Below are 22406 nucleotides of genomic sequence, written 5' to 3'. Positions count from 1 at the left end.
AGCCCTCAACTCCATCTTGAGTGCGTCTTTGAGCCCTCACCTCATTTTGAGTGCGCCTTTGAGCCCTCATCCCTTGGGTAGTGCGTTTTCTAACCCTACCTCCCTTTGAGTGCGCCTTTGAGCCCTCACCTCCTTTTGAGTGCGCCTTTGAGCCCTCAATTCCTTTGGTTGCGTTTTTCTCACCCTACCTCTTTTCGAGTGTGCCTTTAAGCCCTCGCCATCCAATTCTTCATATTTTTTCCATCTGGGTAGGTCACCCATTACAATGAGACCACTCTTTACCTTAAGCATGTGTTGGGCAGCTCGCCCATGAAAATATACCATTTTTCTTCAAAAAACAAGGGGTTCGAACACACAGGATTTTGGTTCTGGTTAGAGGGGATTGCCGAAAGGAATCTCAGTCTATCCCAACCACACACAGGTTTTTTGGTTCTGGTTAGAGGGGATTGCCAAGAGGAATCTCAGTCTATCCCAACCACACACAGGATTTTGGTTCTGGTTAGAGGGGATTGCCGAAAGGGATCTCAGTCTATCCCAACCACACATAGTTTTTTTGGTTCTGGTTAGAGGGGATTGCCGACAGGAATCTCAGTCTATCCCAACCACACACAGGATTTTGGTTCTGGTTAGAGGGGATTGCCGAAAGGAATCTCAGTCTATCCCATCCACACAGGATTTTGGTTCTGGTTAGAGGGGATTGCCGAAAGCAATCTCAGTCTATCCCAACCACACACAGGATTTTGGTTCTGGTTAGAGGGGATTGCCGAAAGGAATCTCAGTCTATCCCAACCACACACAAGATTTTGGTTCTGGTTAGAGGGGATTGCCGAAAGCAATCTCAGTCTATCCCAACCACACACAGGATTTTGGTTCTGGTTAGAGGGGATTGCCGAAAGGAATCTCAGTCTATCCCAACCACACAGGATTTTGGTTCTGGTTAGAGGGGATTGCCGAAAGGAATCTCAGTCTATCCCAACCACACAGGATTTTGGTTCTGGTTAGAGGGGATTGCCGAAAGGAATCTCAGTCTATCCCAACCACACAAGATTTTGTTTCTGGTTAGAGGGGATTGGCGAAAGGAATCTCAGTCTATCCTAACCACACACACATAGTATTGAAGTTTCGGGTTAAAGGGGATTGGCGAAAGGAATCTCAGTTTAGCCCAACCACACACAGGACTTTGGGTCCGGTTGAAGTTTAGGTCAATCAAATTTTGAGACGACAAGTTTCGAAAGACCAATGTTATTTTATCTTTACAACACTTACTATGCACAAAGTTTTGCTTCGTAAGCATTGTAAAGAGGGGGGCAACTGTTGTAACCCATTTTTGGGTCCCCACATAAAAAATAATAAAAATAAAAAAATTCAAAAAAAATATATTATAAAAAAAAACGCAAAACGGTGCCGTTTGGAAACGGCACCATCGTCTTCTTCCCTGCGCACGCAGAGAACAGGGGAGAAGAATTTTTCTTCTCCACTTTTCGCCGAACTTCTTTCCCGGATTTGGCGCAATAAGACGCCTACCATTCGACGCCCACTTGCCTCCTTTTTATCCATTGAACAGATAGTGCAGGGGCGGCCAACAGTGGCCGCCCCACCATTCGCCCCCCCTGTTTTCCTATAAATACAGGGGAGGGCTGCTGAAAAAAAGAAAAAGAAAAAAAAAGAGAAGACCAAGAGAGGGGGAAGAGAAGAGAAGAGACAGAGACAGAGACAGAGACAGAGAGAACACAGAAGAAGAAGAAGAAGGAGCAGCAGAGGAGAAAACAGAAAAAATACAGAGGAGAGAGAGAGAGAAGGAAAACCACCGCCGGCCACCCCACTGTCAGCGCCGCTTCCTGTCGCCACCAGCAGCTCCGCCATCGACGACAGCCACCACAGGTCAGCCCTCAACCCCTTATCTCGTTTTTACTATTCATCTTCTTGCTTGCAGAACGTGCACTGTGCACGTTCTGCATGCAAGAATTAATTACCCGGTTACTGTGCATGTGCACAGTAACTTGGCAAATTAATTCACGGGTTACTGTGCACACAGTAACCCGGTTACTATGTGCACAGTAACCAGCCCATGCATTTGGGCCATGTTCGGCCCAGCTCATGCAGTTGGGCCTGATCCGGCCCATTTTAAAAAATATATTATTGTTTTAAAAAATATTTATGATGTTCCCATTTTTTATTTATGTTATTTTTATTAAATATCGGATAGTATTTTTTATGTCGTAAAAATACAAATCGGGTATTAAAATACCCGGGTTTTTTTTGTCACAAACTTCCGAAAATACAAAAAAAATTTAAAAAATATTTTTGTGCATACGGCCAAGTGTCTCAAATCTAAAATATCATATCGTATTTTTCATATGTCAAAAAAACAATATTTTAGCATGCATTTTGGCTTTAATAACCAGTTTATTAAAGTCAAGAGAATATTGGCCAAAATTTCAAAAAAACAACAAAAATTTTATTTTGTTTGTCTCTTGGTATCTGGGGTATGACATTACACGTAATGCATATTCCGGATATTTAATTTCTTTTTTTTACGGACACTCGAACCTGGGGTATGACATTACATGTAATGCGTATTCCAAACAATTACAAACCACAACACAACATGATTTTAGATTTTATCAGACATTAAAACAATGCAGCCTACCTTAGGTAGGGCGTAGTTGGGGTGCTAATACCTTCCCTTTACGCAACCAGTCTCCGTACCCGATCTCTAAAGACCAGTTAAGGTTCCTAGTAACCAGAATACTAGGTGGCGACTCCCATTCCAATTTTTCACTTGTAGAGACAAGAATTCCTTGTCTCTCCCCATTTTTCCAGGAATAAATTATTTCGATTTTTCCTTGAGGGTGGACGATCGCCGCGCCGCCGCACACGTGCGACAATGGTTATGGATTTAATGTTAGTAATTGTTGGCTTTAAAATGTTTGGTGTTACTGAAGTTGTGTATTTATGTTAGATGGAGGATCATATCAAGCCAAAATTAAAAAAACTAAAAAAATGATGGAATCCCTAATGGGATTGCAATTTTGTCAAAAAAATCCAATAGGTTTCAGAAATGGTAATGGAATCATTAATTGACGTGCAATTGCATCGAAAACTTCTAGCAGGTTTAGAAATTATGATGGAATAACCAAAAAAATAAATGCATCAGCAACAGTGATAGAATTACATATGAAATTAAAAGATATTAAAAAAATAATTAATTACTTATCGATGATTTTGTCTGCTAATATGATCAAAAGATTAATGTCTTATCTCAAGTGCAGGAGTGTCGAAGTAATAAATAACTAAGCTAGACCGAGGTTGAACCATAGGGAGGTGAACTATATAAAATTATAAACATCAAATGAAAAGGAGTTGAAGAGAACTTTTGAGATGTGATATTGATGTGAGTATTAATCAAAGATAAAAGCAATTATCAAAGTTAAAGGATCCACTAATAGTATTAGAAATAAGTATAGTATAAACTCTTTTTATTAATCAACTGGAAAGCACATACAAAGGAGGTTCCAATCGAATGATTTATCTTGAATAGTTCATTATAAAATTTTTAACATGATTATATTAATTATTTTATTTTAGTAACACCATACTTTTAAATTTTGTAAGAAATTCATGATGTTAACTTATGTTAACAACAAATCAAGTTCCTTTTATAGCACAAGTATCGGTTATACCATAAAAAGTGTCAAGTATTTGTTGTACTAAGGTTTGTACAACACAAATCTAGATTAATCATTTAACAAACAAGGTATTAAGAATTAGTAAGATAAAAAGATAAGACATGTAAATAACAAACTTTCTTAGATATAAACATTGAAGTCCATGTTGAGTTCATATTATACATATTCTAACACCATTAGTGAAACCTTTTTACCTTGTCATAATTAACTTACTTAAACATTGTGAAGAAAAGAAACATAAATAAACTAGATAAGAATAATAATGAGCTCATTTGGACTTCTAGAACTTGAGATATGGGCTGAACACTGAACAATGTCTGGGCCGCAGGACATATTCCGACTTCTCTTTTGTTGCGACAATTTAAACTTAAAAATGATCATTTTGAATCTTAGACTCTCATGAAAGTTTTAGGCCTATGTTGTAGCTTTCTATCCATATAAACCAGACCTAAATCCATGTTCTATAGCTCCAATTATGATCCAATAACCGAATGATGTTCTAGTTTAAATTGAACCAGCATCTCTTTTTTAAGCTTAACCCTCTCCTTGTCTTTTCACTTTCAATAGTTAAACACATCAATCAATCCTTTAAATTGTGAGATATGTGACACGACCAAAAGATTGATGTTTTCTCCCAAGTGTAAGAGTGTTAAAGTAATAAATAACCCGGCAAGACTAGGGTCGAACCACATGAAGGTTAATTGTATAAATTATAGACAACAATAATACAACAACAACAATAATAGTAGTAATAATAATAAAAAAGAAGAAGAAGTTAAAGAGAACTTTGAGATAGAAGATTAATGTAAGGATTAAACAATGATAAAAACAAATGTCAAGGTTAGAGGATTCACTAATGGTATTTCAAACAAGTATAGTATAAACTTATTATTCAACAGGAAACCACACACAAAGGAGGTTTCAATTGAATGATTTGTCATTAATAGCTCATTATAAATTGTTAACATGATCATATTAATTATCTTATTTAAGTAACACAAAACTTTTAAATATTGTTAGGAATTCATGATGCTAACAACAAATCAAGTTCCTTTCATAGCACATATGTAGGTAAAATACCATACGGTTGGGTTATGAGAGTGCCAAGCATTTGTTGTACCAAGTGTTATACAACATAAATCTAGATTAACCATTTAACAAGCAAGGTATTAAGAATTAGTAAGATAAAAAGATAAGACATGTTAATATTAAACATTAAGATCCATGTTGAGTTTACACTATACTTATTCTTACACCATTAGTGTAACCTTTTTACCTTGACATAATAAACTTAGCTAAACATAATGAAGAAGAGAAACATAAATAAACAAAATAAGATACAAGTTAAAAAGTAAAAGAAAAGAAATGAAAAGAATAAACAAGATATTAATGAAAGCAAAACTTAAGAATTACAAAAATTATAAAGAGAAAGAGTAAGAGCAAGTTCTTGATCTCAACAATCAAGCTCTTAAATGCATGGCAAATGCCTCTTTTATAGGCCAAAATTTCAAACTATTGATTTGATAACTAATTTTTGAGTAGGTGGCCAAGTCTTGACTTAGTGAAAATCATTATCTTCTTGTCTGAACAAAACATCATTACTAACATCAGAACTGGAACCACCTGTACTCATGAAAGTTATAGGAAATTGTCTTATCTTTCCAGGAAAAAAAATTGAGGTCATTTGGACTTCTAAAACTCGAGATATGGGCTGAACACTAAACAGTATCTAGGCTACAGAACAGATTTGGACTTCTCCATTGTTATTATAATTTGAACTTGAAAATGGCCTTTTTAAATCTTGGACTCCACATTAAAGTTGTAGGCCTATATCTTACCTTTCCATCCATATAAAGAAAATCTGAGATTTACATATCTATGACCCAATTACCGAACAGTATTTTCAGTTTGGACTACACCAACATCTCTTTTTTAAGTTTGACCCTCTCTTTGTCCTTTCAATTTCAGTACTTAAACTCATCAATCAATCCTTTCATTTATATGATAGGTCTATATTTAAGATTAACATTTATCATTAAAGGTATCTTATATTATTAGATATGTTATCATAAAACATGTTTTAGTTAAGGAGTTATTAATACTTCAAGTGCAAAATGATGATATAAAACCTTGAAAAAAATGCACTTTTAAGTAGTAATCAATATGCATGTATTTAAACTGAACATTTACTATAAATTAAAGATATCTTATGTTATCAGATTTGTTATTATAATACATGCTTAAGTTATATAATTTAATGATACTTTAAGTGCCATATAATAATATAAAATCTTGATAAAAATACACTTTTAAGTACTAATCATCTGCATATGATGACGTGTTAAGTCACCAATGGAGTCGCTAATGAAATTTTCATCAATGATTTTAGGTTATAACTCGATCCCCTTTTCTTTCTTTTTCATCTCATTTGCAAAACAAAAACAAACTTTCAAACCATTGCCTCTCTCTTGTCCCTCTCATTCTCTATCTTTGCCCTTTTCTTTATTTTTCATCAGTCTTCCCTTTTTTTCTCACTATAAAAAACCAAACCTATTTCTGGTTTTCTCTCTCTCTCTCATCATCCTCAGCCACCCACTGCAGCCCAACCCCTCTAACTCTTAATCTCTTAAGGGCCAGTCTTTTCTAGAGTGCTTGTAGTTTCCAAGATATCATCATCATCATGTGTGTATGATTTTAATTTTATGTTGTTCAATACATTATTTGTAATTGTTGTTGTATTTTCAATATATTTTAAAATTTATTATTATAATTATTGTTGTTGTTGGCAATTGTGTTGTGCATCACATTAAAATTACATAAATATTTAAATAAAGTAGCAACCCACAATCATATGTTAAAGTGTGTGTGTGAAAATAAAGGTTTAAAAATACTTGTTAAATGAGTATATGAGCAGAATCAAGTGATAACAATGCGAGAGTTTGAAAACCTAAATATTTTAAGAAGTATTGTGATAGACCTTGATAAGAATATTTACTATGAGTCAATAAAATTCATCCTTACTTTGCCATCCTAAGAACAGTTTTGTCAAATGGTTTTATTAAAAACAAAAGCAGTTAGTTGGTTAGTTTTTAATTTTAATGTCAACTACTATCTTCTCCTCCCAACTAAAACGAGACATTGTCCTTAATGTCTTAAGGTAAAAAGATAGAGTATAGAAATCATCACCTGAAGCAGAGAACACTGACATTCCTGAAACACACTTAAACAAATATAAGAGATAACAAAACATAAAAATATTATACTATTAATAAAACCAAAAGACATAAATTTTTACAAACTAAAACTTAAATCGTAGTTGTGATTGTGACTCATATCTTCCCTTGGTTTTACATTCAAGAACGGCTTAAACACCCTCTATGGGTCGAGGATAGGCTTCCCATCCAGTTTTCTTAAAAACTAGCAAACATGGTCTTTTATAGTTAGATTACCAAGACTAAGTTAATCATGTTCTTTATGAAAATATGACCATAAATCATGAATTGCACGATGTACATCTCAACTAGGATGCATCTCAAGAGTTAATAGAAGATTATCTAAAGACTCTTTACTCAAGCCATCCATAATGAATTGTATTTTATCTTCACGGTTTATAGATACCATTCCCAAAGAACGACATTGTGCATTACAAGTCCATCTAACACATCGATGACAAACTTTCAGTCATTTTGCATGATGTTTCTTTGCAAAAGTGCTCTTACCTGTCCCAGGCATGTATGAAATAAAAGAATTAGAAGACTCACCTAATAATCAGACCTTTTCTTTATTCATCTAGTGAATATCTTCAGAAATTCCATGATTCATTAACAACCTCAATCTTGTACACCTAGCTCAGTAAATTTTTCTAATCGTATTTTGAGGCAAAACGGGAAAATACTTTTTCAATTTTGCAAGAGTAGTATCCATTTTTTAGATGAGAAGTGAAAAAGAGATGCAAAGAGAAGGAATAAGAAATTGAACAAATATATACATAAATATTAGTTATCATAGGAAACTGAAAGAATCGACTTAAGAGTCATAGAGTATTGTTATTCGCCATTTGAGTGGGGTGAAAGAGACCAATAAACCAAGAGTCACACCAAAAAGAAACACAAAAACAATGTGAGAAAAACAAAATAATTAACCTTTATCTACAGGATCATTCAACCAATGGATTCATTGTCATTAGGAAAATTATCAAAAAGTAAGCTTTCAAAATGACGTCCATTTACGTTAAAAACATTGTCATTCTTTGGATTCTCAATATCAAATGACCTATAAAGATACACATGTTTCACAATAAATGGACCGCTCCATCTTGATATGAGCTTTCCAAGAAATAAATGGAGTCAAGAATTATAAAGTAAAACTTTTTGAGCAGTATCAACTTTTTGACAATTTTCACAAGTTTTGCAGAATGCACATGTCCTTGAACATGGTGGGCCAATAAAATCTATTTTGTAAGATTTTTGCAGTTGTCTTTTTTTACGAGAAATGACTCCTACATGCCTTAGAATAACAAAGTTTAATGACACTACTTGCCTTATTGTCCGCAATGCATCTTTGAAATATTTGATCTTGATAATATTTGAATAAGTAGGGGTCATCCCAATAAAAGTTCTTCACTTCGATCAAAAACTTTCTTTTGTCTTGGATACTCCAATGAGCTGACAAATCTCCTAAAGCAAGAAAATTGATATTTTTAGCAATCCAAGGCATTTAACTAAGAGAAAGTAAGGATTTTTCAGGAAAGTAATAATCAATTGGTGTGATGTCAAATGTCGAATCTATTGTCAATATTGACAAATGATCTGTATCAACATTTTCGATGCCTTTCTTGTCCTCAATTTCTTCCTGAGAATAAATTATTTGCAATTCTTCAGATTCATCAAACTCAGTTTTACTAAAGGTAGATTCAAATTGATCATAAACTAATTCTTTAATAAAATCTACTTCTTGTAAATCATTATTATTGTCGCACCCGGCATCGTGACAACCTTAAAATTTTTCATAGAAAGAAAAGGATTTCTGGCATCCTATTCTTTGCTGGGGAATTGTCTTGTTTTAAGAAGTCACCACCTAGTGTTATGGTTACTAGGAACCCTAACCGGTCAACAAAGATTCTATGGTTTGGGACTGGTTATGTAAAATGGAAGATATTATCACCCCTTAAACGTCCTGTTTGCGGCAGACTGCTTTGCTGGTTTTGCCTTAAATTGCTAAACGTTTATTAGTTTATGCTATGATAGTTTGCTTATAATATTCCTAACTCTGGTGCCAATGAATATTCAATTACGGGTACTTCCAACTCTAGCGTTGGGTAAAAAAAAAAAACGCATGATATTCTTGACTCTAGTGTCAATGAATAAACCCATGAAATAAATTTAAATTGATGGATGTGTATATTCTTTTATTTAAAAAAAAATGATGGTTTAATCGTAATATTCCCGACTCTAGCGTCAATGAATATTCGATCTCGAATACTTTCAACTCTGGCGTTAATAAAAATTCCACTACGAATAATTCCAACTCTAGCGTTGGTAAAAATTCATAGCTAAAAAAAAAATCAGTATATTTTCTTTTTTTCTTATTCTTGATCTTGATATCAATGAATAAATTGATAAAATACATTTTTTCTAAGACATGCAAAATTTTTATTTCTACACTTTCTATTTATTTATTTATTTTTGGGTTAAAATTATTTTGTATTTGGATCAAAGATATCTAAAAATAGAATCCGACTTGAAAATGCCAAGATTTTCCTGGTATATTGTATTGCTATAAGAGAACGTGCTATTCACATGCATATTCCTCTCATGCATGGTTAAATCTGGAAATGTGCTTTTTTAAAGGAGCCAAAAAAAAGAAAAATAAAAAGAAAAAGAAAAAGAAAAACTAAAAACAACAAAAACAAATCACCGGTTATATGTCAAAAAAAAAACCTTGGCAGAAGCTCCAGGAATCTGTTTCAGATCTTCACGAGTTTGACCGCGGCTACTGTTTTCCTCACACTGAATGGGATTGAGTTTCTCTGTTTTACTTGGAACTGAGTCCTCCTCGCCAGAACCTCTAAATAAACAGCTCTCTAGCATTTTATCTTCTTCCAATGATTTGTTGTCGGGTCAACCACTGCTTGTGGAGTTGGAATATCTATTTGTTGAACTGTGTAGTTGCTGCTCGTGCTCCAGCAATGACTAGTCTGCTGATTTTTTTCTTTCTTCCTTCTTCGTTCTTGTGATTCTGCGAATGGTTGCCTTTTTTCTTCTTCTTCATCTTGTTTTTTATTCGTCTCCTCCCAGTTCCTCCATTTTTCTATCTGTGGCCTTCTTTGGCTTCTATAAAGGCAGAGAATGGCCTTTCTTCACTTGTTTGTACCTCATCATCGTGAGGCACGAACGCATTTGTTTCTTTGAGAAGAAACAGGGGCAGAAAATTTGCTCTCCTCTATCTTGTTCGTTTCCCTGTCCTTTTCCTGTTCTCTTCCCCGTTTTCTTCTTCTTTTTTTTTCCTTCTCTCTCAGTTCCTTCCCCGAGTTTCCCCCCAGTTTTTCTTCCTCTAGTCCCCCCTGGCTTTTTCGTGTCCCTCCTCCCCCAGCGTTTTTTCCTTCTCTGGTTTTTATAGCCAGAGAATGTCATGTGGTAGCCTCCAGATAATGAGGCGACCGTGCATGGATTTTAATGTAGGAGTAAAGTCATTCATTTTCAAGAAGATGAACAGTGTTGATGTTAATGGCCATTTGCGTTTTGGTCCTTGACATTTTGAATTTTGGCATTCAAGTCCTTGGGTAAATTGTAATTGAACCCCTACATCTCAGCGCCATTTACACATTGGTTCTTGAACTTTAATCTGTTGCAATTATGCCCCCAATTAACCCTAAACTTTGATATTTTTTCAATTAAGTTTGTGATTTCATTAATTAAATTAATTCCAAGTTCAATTAAGTCTAAAAACTTATCAATTCTCCAATTAAGCCCTTGATTTGATTAATTAAATTAATTCCAAGCTCAATTAAGTCTCAAAACTTATCAATTTTCCAATTAAACCCTTGATTTGATTAACTAAACTAGTCAAGAGTTGAATTAAATCTCTAAACTTCCAATCATGCTGTCCTTAATCGAAATTTTAATTTAATTTATTTTTTATTTTTTTTTTCATCATCATTTTTTCATTTTTTTTTTATCTCAGTAAATAAAATAATAGTAATAATAATAATAAAATAAAAAGGGTAAAAAATTAGGTTATGACAATTATCTCCAGGTTGCTTGCTAATGTTGAAAATATTCATCTCCAATGTCATGTTTCCAAATGATAGCTTCATTAGTCAATTTCTACAATTAATCAATGCATTAGAAGTTGCAAGAAACAGACACCCAAAAATAACAGGAAATGAATTATATGCTTTAACAGGCTGTGTATCCAAGACAATAAAATCCACTTGATAAATGAATTTATCGACTTGTACTAACACATCTTCAACTATTCCTCTAGGCACTTTTACAGATCTATCAACAAGTAAAAGAGTTACAAAAGTTGGTTTTAACTCATCTAGATTGAGACTTTGAAAAACTAAATATGAAAGTAAATTCACACTAGCTTTAAGATCAAGTAAAGCTCTTTTAATTTTATGTTATCCAATAAAGAAAAATATTGTAGGACAACCAGGGTCTTTATATTTCAAAGCATTATTGTTATGAAGAATAACAATTACTTGTTCGGCTAAAAAGGCTTTCTTTTTCACATTCAATTTTCTCTTCACAGTGCACAAATGTTTCAAAAATTTAGCATGGAAAGGAACTTGTTTAATAGCATCCAACAAAGGTATATTGATCCTTACCTATTTGAAAGTTTCAAAGATTTAAGAGTTGTGATTGACTTTCCTTTGTTTGGTCATGGCATGAGGAAATGAAAGTGCTGGCGAAGAGTCAGTTTTTTCTTTACAATGTTCAAATTCAACCCCTTCCTTACCCTCAGAGATTGAGTCATCATCTTTCTCATAAGGTTCAAGAATAAGTTTTTCAATAACCTTACCACTACAAAGAGTAATGACTGATATGACTTGATCCATGTATTGGCTTCCAGAGGTACTTGCATTTGCATTGTATTGCTCATTGGGATTTTGTTGTGGTTGAGATGGAAACTTACCTTTCTCTTGACAATTGAGAGCAGATGTGAGATGGAAACTTACCTTTCTCTTGACAATTGAGAGTAGATGTGAACTTTGCAAGAGTATCTTTAAAGTTTGTCATGCTTTGAGCAAGTTGAGTGTTGATTGCCTCTTGCTTTTCAATGAATGCATGTAATGTTTACTTAAGATTTGTTCTAGGAGGTGGAGCATAAGGAGGTGCATATCCATGAGAATTTTGGAAATTATGATGTGCTTGAAATGGTGCTTGTGAAGTTTATGCATTATTATTTTCACTCTTCCAATTAATATTTGGGTGGTTTCTCCAACTAAGGTTGTATGTTTATGAGTATGGGTTATGATTGAGCATTTAGAAACTGTTTAAAGCAAGGGCTTGTTCATGGAGACATTCCTTAAAAGAAGACAAAGTTGGACAGTCATTGGTTAAATGTTCATTGGTTTCACAGATTTGACACAATATCTTGAACAAATTTTAATTGACCACTATTTTTCAGTTCTAGTGTCTCTACTTTTTTAACTAAAGATGCAAACTTGGCTTGGAGATTATGATCTTCCCTAAGGTTGTACATTCCTCCACTAGATGTATGAGGTTGGGTTTTACTTTGTGCCTTATAAGTGCCTGTAGTGTTCCAATTTTACGTATTTTTAGCTAGCAAGTCTAAATACTCCATTGCTTTATTAGGGTCTTTATCTTCAAAAGTTTCATTGCACATCAATTTAACCATTTGCTTATCTTTAGGTGTTAACCCTTCATAAAAATGTGAAACCAATTTTCATGTTTCAAAACCATGATGAAGGCAAGTATTAAGCAAGTCTCAATACCTATCCCAACATTAGTAAAATGTTTCTTCTGGTTTTTGAGTGAAAGTGATGATTTATCTTTTGAAAATGTTTGTTCCGTGAGATAGAAAAAACTTCTTTAAAAATTATTGTTGCATTTCATCCCAAGGACGAATAGATCTTAGTCTCAAATTTTATAGCCATGTTTTAGCTTTATCTTTTAATGAAAAAGGAAAAAGCTTTAATGTAATGGTGTTCATGCTACAATTTGAGTCATTATAGGTGTTACAGACCTCTTCAAATTCCCTTAAATGCAAGTTTGGATTTTTTAAATCCAAGCCATGAAAAAAGATAAAAGTTGAATAATACCTGGCTTAAAATCAAAATGAGATGCATCAGGAGGGAAAACTATGCATGAGGATGCACTTGTTCTTATGGGATTCATGTGGTCTCTAAGTGTTCTAACACAGTTATTCTTATTATTCTCATTATGAAGCGACTGGCTATCTTCTTCGGCCATATTTTTCTGAAAATAATGAGGATACCCTACAAAGTCTATCACTTAGTGTATGTGACCAAACTCTCATGCATGTGTAGGAAGAGAACAAAAGGAAAAAAAGAAAAAAGAAAAAAAAGAAATAAAACAAAACAAAAGAAACAAAAGTTAGATAAAATGAAAAGTGAAAAGATAAAATAAAATAAAAATTATAATTTATACAAGAATTTACCTCCTTGGAAACGGCGCCAAAAACTTGACACGATCAAAAGATTGATGTCTTATCCTAAGTGTAGGAGTGTCGAAGTAATAAATAACCCGGTAAGACCGGGGTCGAAGCACATGGAGGTTAACTATATAAATTATAAATAATAATAATAATAATTTAAAGAGGACTTTGAGATGTAAGATTAATGTGAGGATTCAACAATGATAAAAAAAAATGTCAAGGTTAGAGAATCCACTAATAGTATTAGAAATAAGTACATTATAAACTCTTTTGATTAATCAATTGGAAACCACACACAAAAGAGGTTCCAATTGGATGATTTAACATAATATCTCATTATAAATTTTTAACATGATCATATTAATTATCTTATTTAAGTAACACCAAACTTTTAAATATTGTCAAGAATTTATGATGCTAATTTATGTTAACAACAAATCAGGTTCCTTCCATAGCACAGGTTTAGGTTATACTATACGGTTGGCCATGAAAGTGGCAAGCATTTGTTATACCAAGTGTTATACAATATAAATCTAGATTAACCATTTAACAACCAAGGTACTAAGAATTAGTAAGATAAAAAAATAAGACATGTTAATAACAAACTTTCTTGGATATAAACATTGAAAGTCCATGTTGAGTTTATATTATACCTATTGTAACACCATTAGTGAAACCTTTTCACCTTGACATAATAAACTTAGCTAAACACTATGAAGAAGAGAAACATAAATAAACAAGAGGAGAACATAATTATATAAGTATAGTAAATAAAATGAAAAGCATAAACAAGAGATTAAGAAAAATATAACATGAAATAAAACTTAAACATTACAAAATATAAAGAAATAAATAAAGAGCATGATCTTGATCTAAACAATCAAGATGCCTAAATGCATGGCAAATGCCTCCTTTTATATGCAAAAATTTAGAACTATTGATTTGGTGACTAATTGTTGAGTGGGTGGCCACATCTTGACTTGGTGACAATACTTATTTTTTTTTGTCTGAACAAAACGTCATTGATAATATCAGCTTTTGAACAGACTTAACTCATAAAAGTTCTACAAAATTGTCTCAGCTTTCCTAGAAAAAAAAAAAATTAAGGTCATTTGGACTTCTAGAACTTGATATATAGTCTGAACACTGAACAATGTCTGGGCTGTAGGAGGGATTCATACTTCTCTATTGTTGCTACAATTTGAACTTGAAAACAACCTTTTTAAATCTTGGACTCCCATGAAAGTTTTAGGCCTATATCTTAGCTTTCCATCCATATAAAACATACCTAAATCCAAGTTCTACAGCTCCAAATATGACCCAATGACCGACCAATGTTCCAGTTTGGACTGAACCAACATCTCTTTTCCAAGTTTGGCCCTCTCTTTGTCTTTTAAATTTCAGTAGTTAAACTCATCAATCAATCCTTTGATTTATGTGATAGGCCTGCGTGTAAAATGAACATTTACCATAAATTAAAGGTATCTTATAGTATCAGACTTGTTATTATAAAACATGCTTTCGTTAAGGAGTTATTGATACTTTAAGTGCAAAATAATTGGCTCAAGTGCATGTAAAACACCCTACTCTACTACTCTTATCTATTCAAAAGTGCAATCCTTTTGGAAATTTGCTTCATACAGTGACTTTCACTAGCACACCAATTTGGTTCATAAACATATAGGGTTATATGTTAGACTCTAAGTTAAGTGTATTAAATAGATTATACATTCTTTTTTAGTTGTTTTTTAGTATATATCATTTTGTATTAAGATAATACTGACACGACCAAAAGATTGATGTCTTCTTCCAAGTGTAAGAGTGTCGAAGTAATAAATAACCCGGCAAGACCGAGGTCAAACCATAGGGAGGTTAACTATAATAATAATAATAATAATAATAATAATAATGTTAAAGAGGACTTTAAGATGTAAGATTAATATGAGGACTCAACAATGATAAAAAGAATTGTCAAGGTTAGAGGATTCACTAATAGTATTAGAAATAAGTATAGTATAAACTCTTTTTATTAATCAACTGGAAACTACACACAAAGGAGGTTCCAATAGGATGATTTATCCTTAATAGTTCATTAGAAATTGTTAACATGATCGTATTAATTATCTTATTTTAGTAACACCATACTTTTAAATATTTCTAGGAATTCATGATGTTAACAACAAATCAAGTTCCTTTCATAGCACAGGTGTAGGTTATACCATACGGTTGGCTATGAAAGTGCCAAGCATTTGTTGTACCAAGTGTTATACAACACAAATCTAGATTAACCATTTAACAAGCAAGGTATTAAGAATTAATAAGATAAAAAAATAAGAAATGTTAAAAACAAACTTTATTGGATATAAACATTGAAGTCTATGTTGAGTTTACATTATACTTATTCTAACACCATTAGTGAAACCTTTTCACCTTGACATAATAAACTTAGCTAAACATAATGAAAAAGAGAAACATAAATAAACAATAGAAGAACATAAGTATAGTATTGGAAATGAAAAGCATAAATAAGAGATTAAGAAAAATATAACATGAAATAAAACTTAAACATTACAAAAATATAAAGAAAGAAATAAAGAGCATGATCTTGATCTAAACAATCAAGATGCCTAAATGCACGGCAAATGCCTCCTTTTATAGGCTAAAATTTGAAACTATTGATTTGATGACTAATTGTTAAGTGGGTGACCAACTCTTGACTTGGTGAAAATCCTTATCTTTTTATCTGAACAAAACGTCATTGATAACATCAGAATTGGAACCATATGTACGCATGAAAGTTCTAGGAAATTGTCTTATCTTTCCAGGAAAAAAAAAATTTAAGGTCATTTAGACTTCTAGAACTCGAGATATGGGTTGAACACTGAACAGTGTCTGGGCTGCAGGATAGATTTGGACTTCTCCGTTGTTGCTATAATTTGGACTTGAAAATAGTATTTTAAAATCTTAAACTCCCATGAAAGTTGTAGGCCTATGTCTTACCTTTCCATCCATATAAAGCAGACTTAAATCTGAACTCTATAGCTCCAGATATGACCAAATTACCAAACAGTATTCCATTTTGGATTGCACCTACATCTCTTTTCTAAGTTTGGCCCTCTCTTTGTCCTTTCTATTTCTGTATTTAAACTCATCAATCAAGCCTTTTATTTATGTGATAGGCCTACATTTAAGATGAACATTTACCATAAATTAAAGGTATCTTATATTATTAGATATGTTATTATAAAACATGATTTATTTAAGAAGTTAAAAATACTTCAAGTGCAAAATGATGATATAAAACCTTGATAAAAATGCACTTTTAAGTACTAATTAAATACTGATATTCTAATTGTGGAGCATTAGTAGGATTAATTTTGGTATTTGTCTCTATGTTATTTTCACTTTTGAGTCAAGTGAGTGAATAATTTTTTATATGCTAGAGTATTAGTATAAATACTTGAATTATTACTATAGAATTGATCGTACTACTTGGTAATTCTTATGTTGTTATTTATTCCTTATTTATGATTAAGCATGATCACATATTAAAAGTGAATCTTTAATATGAACCGTTATGTAATTCTAAATTGATAGCTCCTTATTTGATTAATGTCATGACTTGAGCCTTGATATATGAATTTATCTATGTGATTATGATATGAATCTATGGTATGCCAGTCAAAATACCCATGCTAACAAGGTAGTGTTAGTTTTTGTGCACATCGTATATGAACCCTAGTTGGTCGGGGAAGTCATCAACTTGTGGCAATTGATTATCCCATAGTATAGAGCATCATGCTCATTGCATTTTGATATTTTTTTTTTTTGAGAAAACTTAAAGCCATATTTGTATATATATTCTTTATTGTTGTATAACCTCATGAATTAATAAAAAATTATCAATTAAAAAAAACAAAAAAAAATGTTTCATTATGAATTACATAGCAACTGTAATATTTAACCACTCAAATGGATACATCCATCTGTACTGGACCGGTCCTCCAACTTTTACCTTAAATGGTAAATGTACGGGAAGATGCTCTATGTAGTCAAAAAAATGATGGAGGGAATATCATCTCAAGTTTGCATAATGTCTCGACGATAATCATTTCAAGCCTTTCAATGTGATCAACATTCACTTGCTGGAGCATATATCTCTGAAGAAATGACTGATCTTCGTTGGTGCATCCCATATCCTTTTTGGCAACAAATCATGAAAAGCTAATGTGATGAGTGTTTGCATAAACATATAGTAGTCATGATTCTTCATTCCATATAATCTGCATTCCTCCGTATTAACCAACCTTGATATGTTCGAGGCATGTCCATCGAGGAAACGCAGACTTTTAAGCCATTTGTAAACTAGTAGTTATATGTTTTTATCTAACATGAAGCTTGATCTTGGTTTTGCGACCCGTGACCCATCACAAACCAACTCTATATTTTTACGATTATAAAACAACGCTACATCCAATCTAGCCTTGATGTTGTTCTTTGTCTTCCCCTTCACATCCATGACGGTGTTGAAAATGTTCTCAAACACATTCTTTTCAATATGCATGACGTCAAGGTTATGGCGGAGAAGATTGGTCTTCCAATAAGAAAGCTCCCAAAATATACTTCGCTTCACCTAATTATGGGTCAAATCAAAACCAGAAAACTTATGCTTACCTTATTAGAGACAAAAACACAATGTCACCATACTCTAACACAACATCAAGCAATTCTTCATTGGAAAGACGTGGGGGTGCAACACCCTTTTCAACTCTACCAGCAAAGAAATCCTTTCTATTCTTTCTGTACCTGTGATTCAGTGGCAAGAAATGATGGTGACAGTAAAAAAAAGAAGCTTTACCCCTATTTGTTAGCGTGAATGCCTTGTTGTTCTCCATATAATATGGACATGCTAGCTTTCCATGCGTGCTCCAACCAGAAACCATTCCATAAGCTGGAAAATCATTGATAGTCCATATCAAAGCCACTCTCATAACAAAATTCTGTTTCCTCGAGATGTCATAAGTCAAAGCTTCAAAGAACCACAACTACGTCAACTCATCAATCAATGGACAAAGACAAACATCTATATTCCGCCCTCGACTGCTCGGACCTTGTATGACCATAGATAAAAACATGAACTCCAGCCTCATACACATCTCCGGTGGCAAGTTATAAACCGTTAATATAATCGGCCAATAAGAATAAAGAGCAGCAAATGATCCAAATGGGTTGAATCCGTCTGTACACAACCCAAGATTCATGTTCCTTGATTCAGCTAAAAAGTGAGGATGCATACTGTTAAAGTGTTTCCAGGCTTCGCCGTTAGAAGGATGCACCATCACTCCATCAACCACATGATGTGATTGGTGGCATGTCATGTGCCCAACAGTTCTTAGTCACATGAATAACTTTTGCAGTATAGGTGTGATTGGGAAATATCTAAGTTTTTTATATGCCACGAGAGTCTTCCTTCAGCTAGTTCTAGGTTTGTAACGGGAATGCCCATATGTCATGCACTCGGTCAACTTAGCATTTTCAAGGTAGTATAACATGCAAAAGTTAGGGCACATGTCAATTTTTTGGTATCCTAAACCGAGGGGTTTCATCATGGACTTGGCAGCATAGAAGTTCTCTTTCAACCTGTTCTCTTCAGGTAAAATGCTTCTTGCCCATTCAATAATCTTGTCATAACCAGCCTTACTCAATGGTTCATGAGTGAACACTTGTGATACAGCCGATAATTTACTGTGGTTCGTGCAGCCATCCCATAATGGTTCGTCAGAATCTTTTAATAGACCAAAAAACCTAGCTGTATTTGCATTAGATTCTTCTTTTATGATTGGACATTCATTGACATTACCTTCACTCATTCTCATTCCATCCATAACCATGTTCCTGTAAGGATTCCTGTTGTCATTTCCAACTTCATGCATGTTGCTAACACTAGAAGTTGACCCAACCACTCTGTCTACCATACTCTCATTAGGAACAAATAGTTCCCCGTGTGCATACCAACACAGGTAATTGTCCATGAACCCTTTGGTTAGAAGATGCATTGTTACAACATCTTGATGCAAAAACTTTTTATTTTTACACTTTCTGCATGGACACCTAATGCTGCCATTAATAAAATTTCTTGGGATAGATGTTGCGAAATTAATAAAACCCTAATCCCTGTTACAATAATCCATCCTCCGCAATCCTTGGGGTGAGTCCCGATACATCCATGAATGATCATCCATGACTTATGTCAAAAAATTATGACGACAACATTATTAATTAACTATGTTACATAAATAAACATAACAAAAATATTGGTTTGCCCCGTCATTATCCAACTAAAAAAAAGCTTAATTTAAATATTCATTATCAATTATCAACTATCAACATCCATATAAATTTATACATATATAAATTTACAGAAATCACAACTTCGTAATAGAATTGATAAAAAATAAAACGGACCCATTAAACAAGCTATTATTTATTTCATCACAACACATCTAATTCGGTTTAATTCAAACAAAGTTTCAACAATTTACAAACAAATATAATATGATAAATTCTAAAAAAAACTATAACAACTATAAAATTATACATTCATACTACAAGTTTTTTTGACAAATAACAATCAAACAAGTACTTATGTTAACAAAAAAAAAAATACTAAAAACAATTCAAATTTAAACGTTAAAATAAAAAAGAATATATTTACTTACAAAAAATGATAAAGTCCACAAGAACGAATATTATTGTTGTGACCACGTAAAAAGTATAAGAAACTTGAGTGCTTGTGTTCAAAAGAGGGGGAGAGTTGGGATGGGTGGTTGGCTACAGTTTGGGAGGGGAGAGGTGGGATGGGGAAGAAGAAGGAGAAATAAAGAAAGAGAGTGTCGATAGAGTGGGTATATATTGGCTTTTATCGATGGAATCACTGACGGACACATTCCATCGATGATTTCGTTGGTGAATTTGCCATATCACTGTATGGAGATCCCGATTTGAATCCATCGGTCATTTCGTCCGTAAAATCATTTAAAAAAAATCCATGTCACCACAACGTTGCAACTTTCCAAAAAACTATATAATCCGTTGGTGATATGGTCGGTATATATTGATGGAAATAGTCCATCAGAATATGCCGACCGTATCATCGACGATATTTTTTGTCAGTAAATACCGATAGAAGTAGAGATGAAATTTTTTTTATCGGTAATTGTTTCATCGATAATTCTGTTAGTTTTCACCGATTTTCTGGTAGTGCTTACTGAGTTGTTGGATTCACTCTCTCATTACTTATTTTTTAAAGGCTTATAACTTGCTAGCAAGTTACTTTTGTTAGGCTTCAGAACCTGCTTTTTTAGTTATAATTAGTACTTTTCCGTTATATCTAATTAATGCTCTAAAATTATGATATTTGTACTAACTCTTATATTGATATAATCAATTTATATTATGAAATTATTTATGTTATCATGTTGCGTAGAACTTTGTTTTTTTTATATAGATGAAAAAGCTTGTATGCAAGTTTGGATTTACATAGGTATAAAAACCTAGATGGGGACCTTGTTTATGTGTCGATCATGCATTCAAAAATCAGGTCGTGACATTAACCATTTTTGTGAGTTATCATATTATGAAACAATGTTTCCTTCCAAATATTTTATTTTAATGGACATGACTTTCATAAGCCATTACTACCATAAACCAATATAAGTATTCATTCAAAAAACATGTTTATTTAAATGCAAAACTTGTTACTTGTTATTATTTCTTTTTAGAATGTTGTTCAATGAATAATCACAACTGTGAAATTTCATAAATTAACAGAAATCTCATGCCAAAAACATTGTGCAATCCACTATGCACCAAGATATAATGCATCGTGGATTGCAACAATTCTACTTTTCCTTCTAATTTGGTCATTCGATTTTTTTTAAAAAAAATTATCATTTGACATTATTTTGGCATAGAATTTGGATTTGTTATTTGTTTTAATTTTTTTATCTACTAAGTTATTGTGGTGTTAAAAAAATCATTCTAACATCGATTTGGTTCTTAGTTTTGAAAAAACAAATGTTTTATTGTTTGCAAAAAAGAGAGAGTTCAGGGACTAATCTAAAAAGAAAAAGGATGCAAGGTTTCTATTTTTTGGTTATTGTTTAAACAATTAACCTTTTTTTTTCTTTTAGTGTTCTTCTATTTTGTTCACTTGTTTTTTTTTTTTTGCGTGTATGTCTTTTAACATTGCGGTTAATTAGGATTTGATTTAATAATTTTTATTTTTTTTGTATGAGGTTTTTAGGGTGTCAAAATAACATCCAGACAGGTCAATACTCAATTTTATACATAAAAAATTTAGTTTTAATGCTTGTAAAAAAATATATCTGGGGGCCAATTCTACCATAAGGTAAGAAAAAAAGGGCATTTTTTTTACTGTTGAAAACACGCCTTCTTGCCTAAATATATATGCCAAAAAGATTTTTAATCCTTTTAGTTTAACAAGTTAATATTTTGGTTTCAAATATTTTGTTACATTCTAGATTTTAGGTTTGAGAAAAAAGAGAGAATTATTGAAAAACAACGAGAGGGAGTTGTTAGTTGGCCATATTCTAATTAAGAAAAAATTTATTCATTCTTGATGATGTTAGCCAGTTTTATTTCATGAGTTGAGAATTTAGTCTATTTGAAAAGACGATTCTTGTAATGTTTCTCCAAAAGTGACCTTCTTAAAATGTGATATTCTTTAACATAAGGCATCGATTCACTGCGATGCACATTAAGAGCCACAGCTTTATTAAACTTTGAATTACATAACATTAAACAAAACTAACATTTCTAGCACAACATCCATTTTTCAAACCTTATCGAGAAAACTCCTTGCAATCTTGCCATTTCAGCCACAGTTGTGTTAATTACAAAGGTATTGGTTGGTGCAATCTACATTTATATAAATACAAATACATATTAAATCACACTAACATAGTTCTAATTTTATTTTAACATGATTACCTTATTTATGAACTTATATAAAAATTTAAATAAATTTTACTACATAAAGTTAGGCTAGCG

General features: G+C 32.7%; 2 pseudogenes; both read right to left on the bottom strand.

Moving 5' to 3' along the window:
- Positions 1-7849: 7849 nt before the first annotated feature.
- Positions 7850-16412, bottom strand: LOC140955256 (uncharacterized; annotated as a pseudogene).
- Positions 16413-17274: 862 nt separating this feature from the next.
- Positions 17275-18673, bottom strand: LOC140955255 (uncharacterized; annotated as a pseudogene).
- Between the last annotated feature and the right edge of the window lie 3733 nt (positions 18674-22406).

The sequence above is a fragment of the Populus alba genome, chromosome 1 (genome assembly GCF_005239225.2).
Source record: "Populus alba chromosome 1, ASM523922v2, whole genome shotgun sequence".
Classification (NCBI taxonomy): domain Eukaryota; kingdom Viridiplantae; phylum Streptophyta; class Magnoliopsida; order Malpighiales; family Salicaceae; genus Populus; species Populus alba.
The sequence above is the reverse complement of the archived record's forward strand: the minus strand, read 5'-3'. Positions and strand labels throughout refer to the sequence as shown.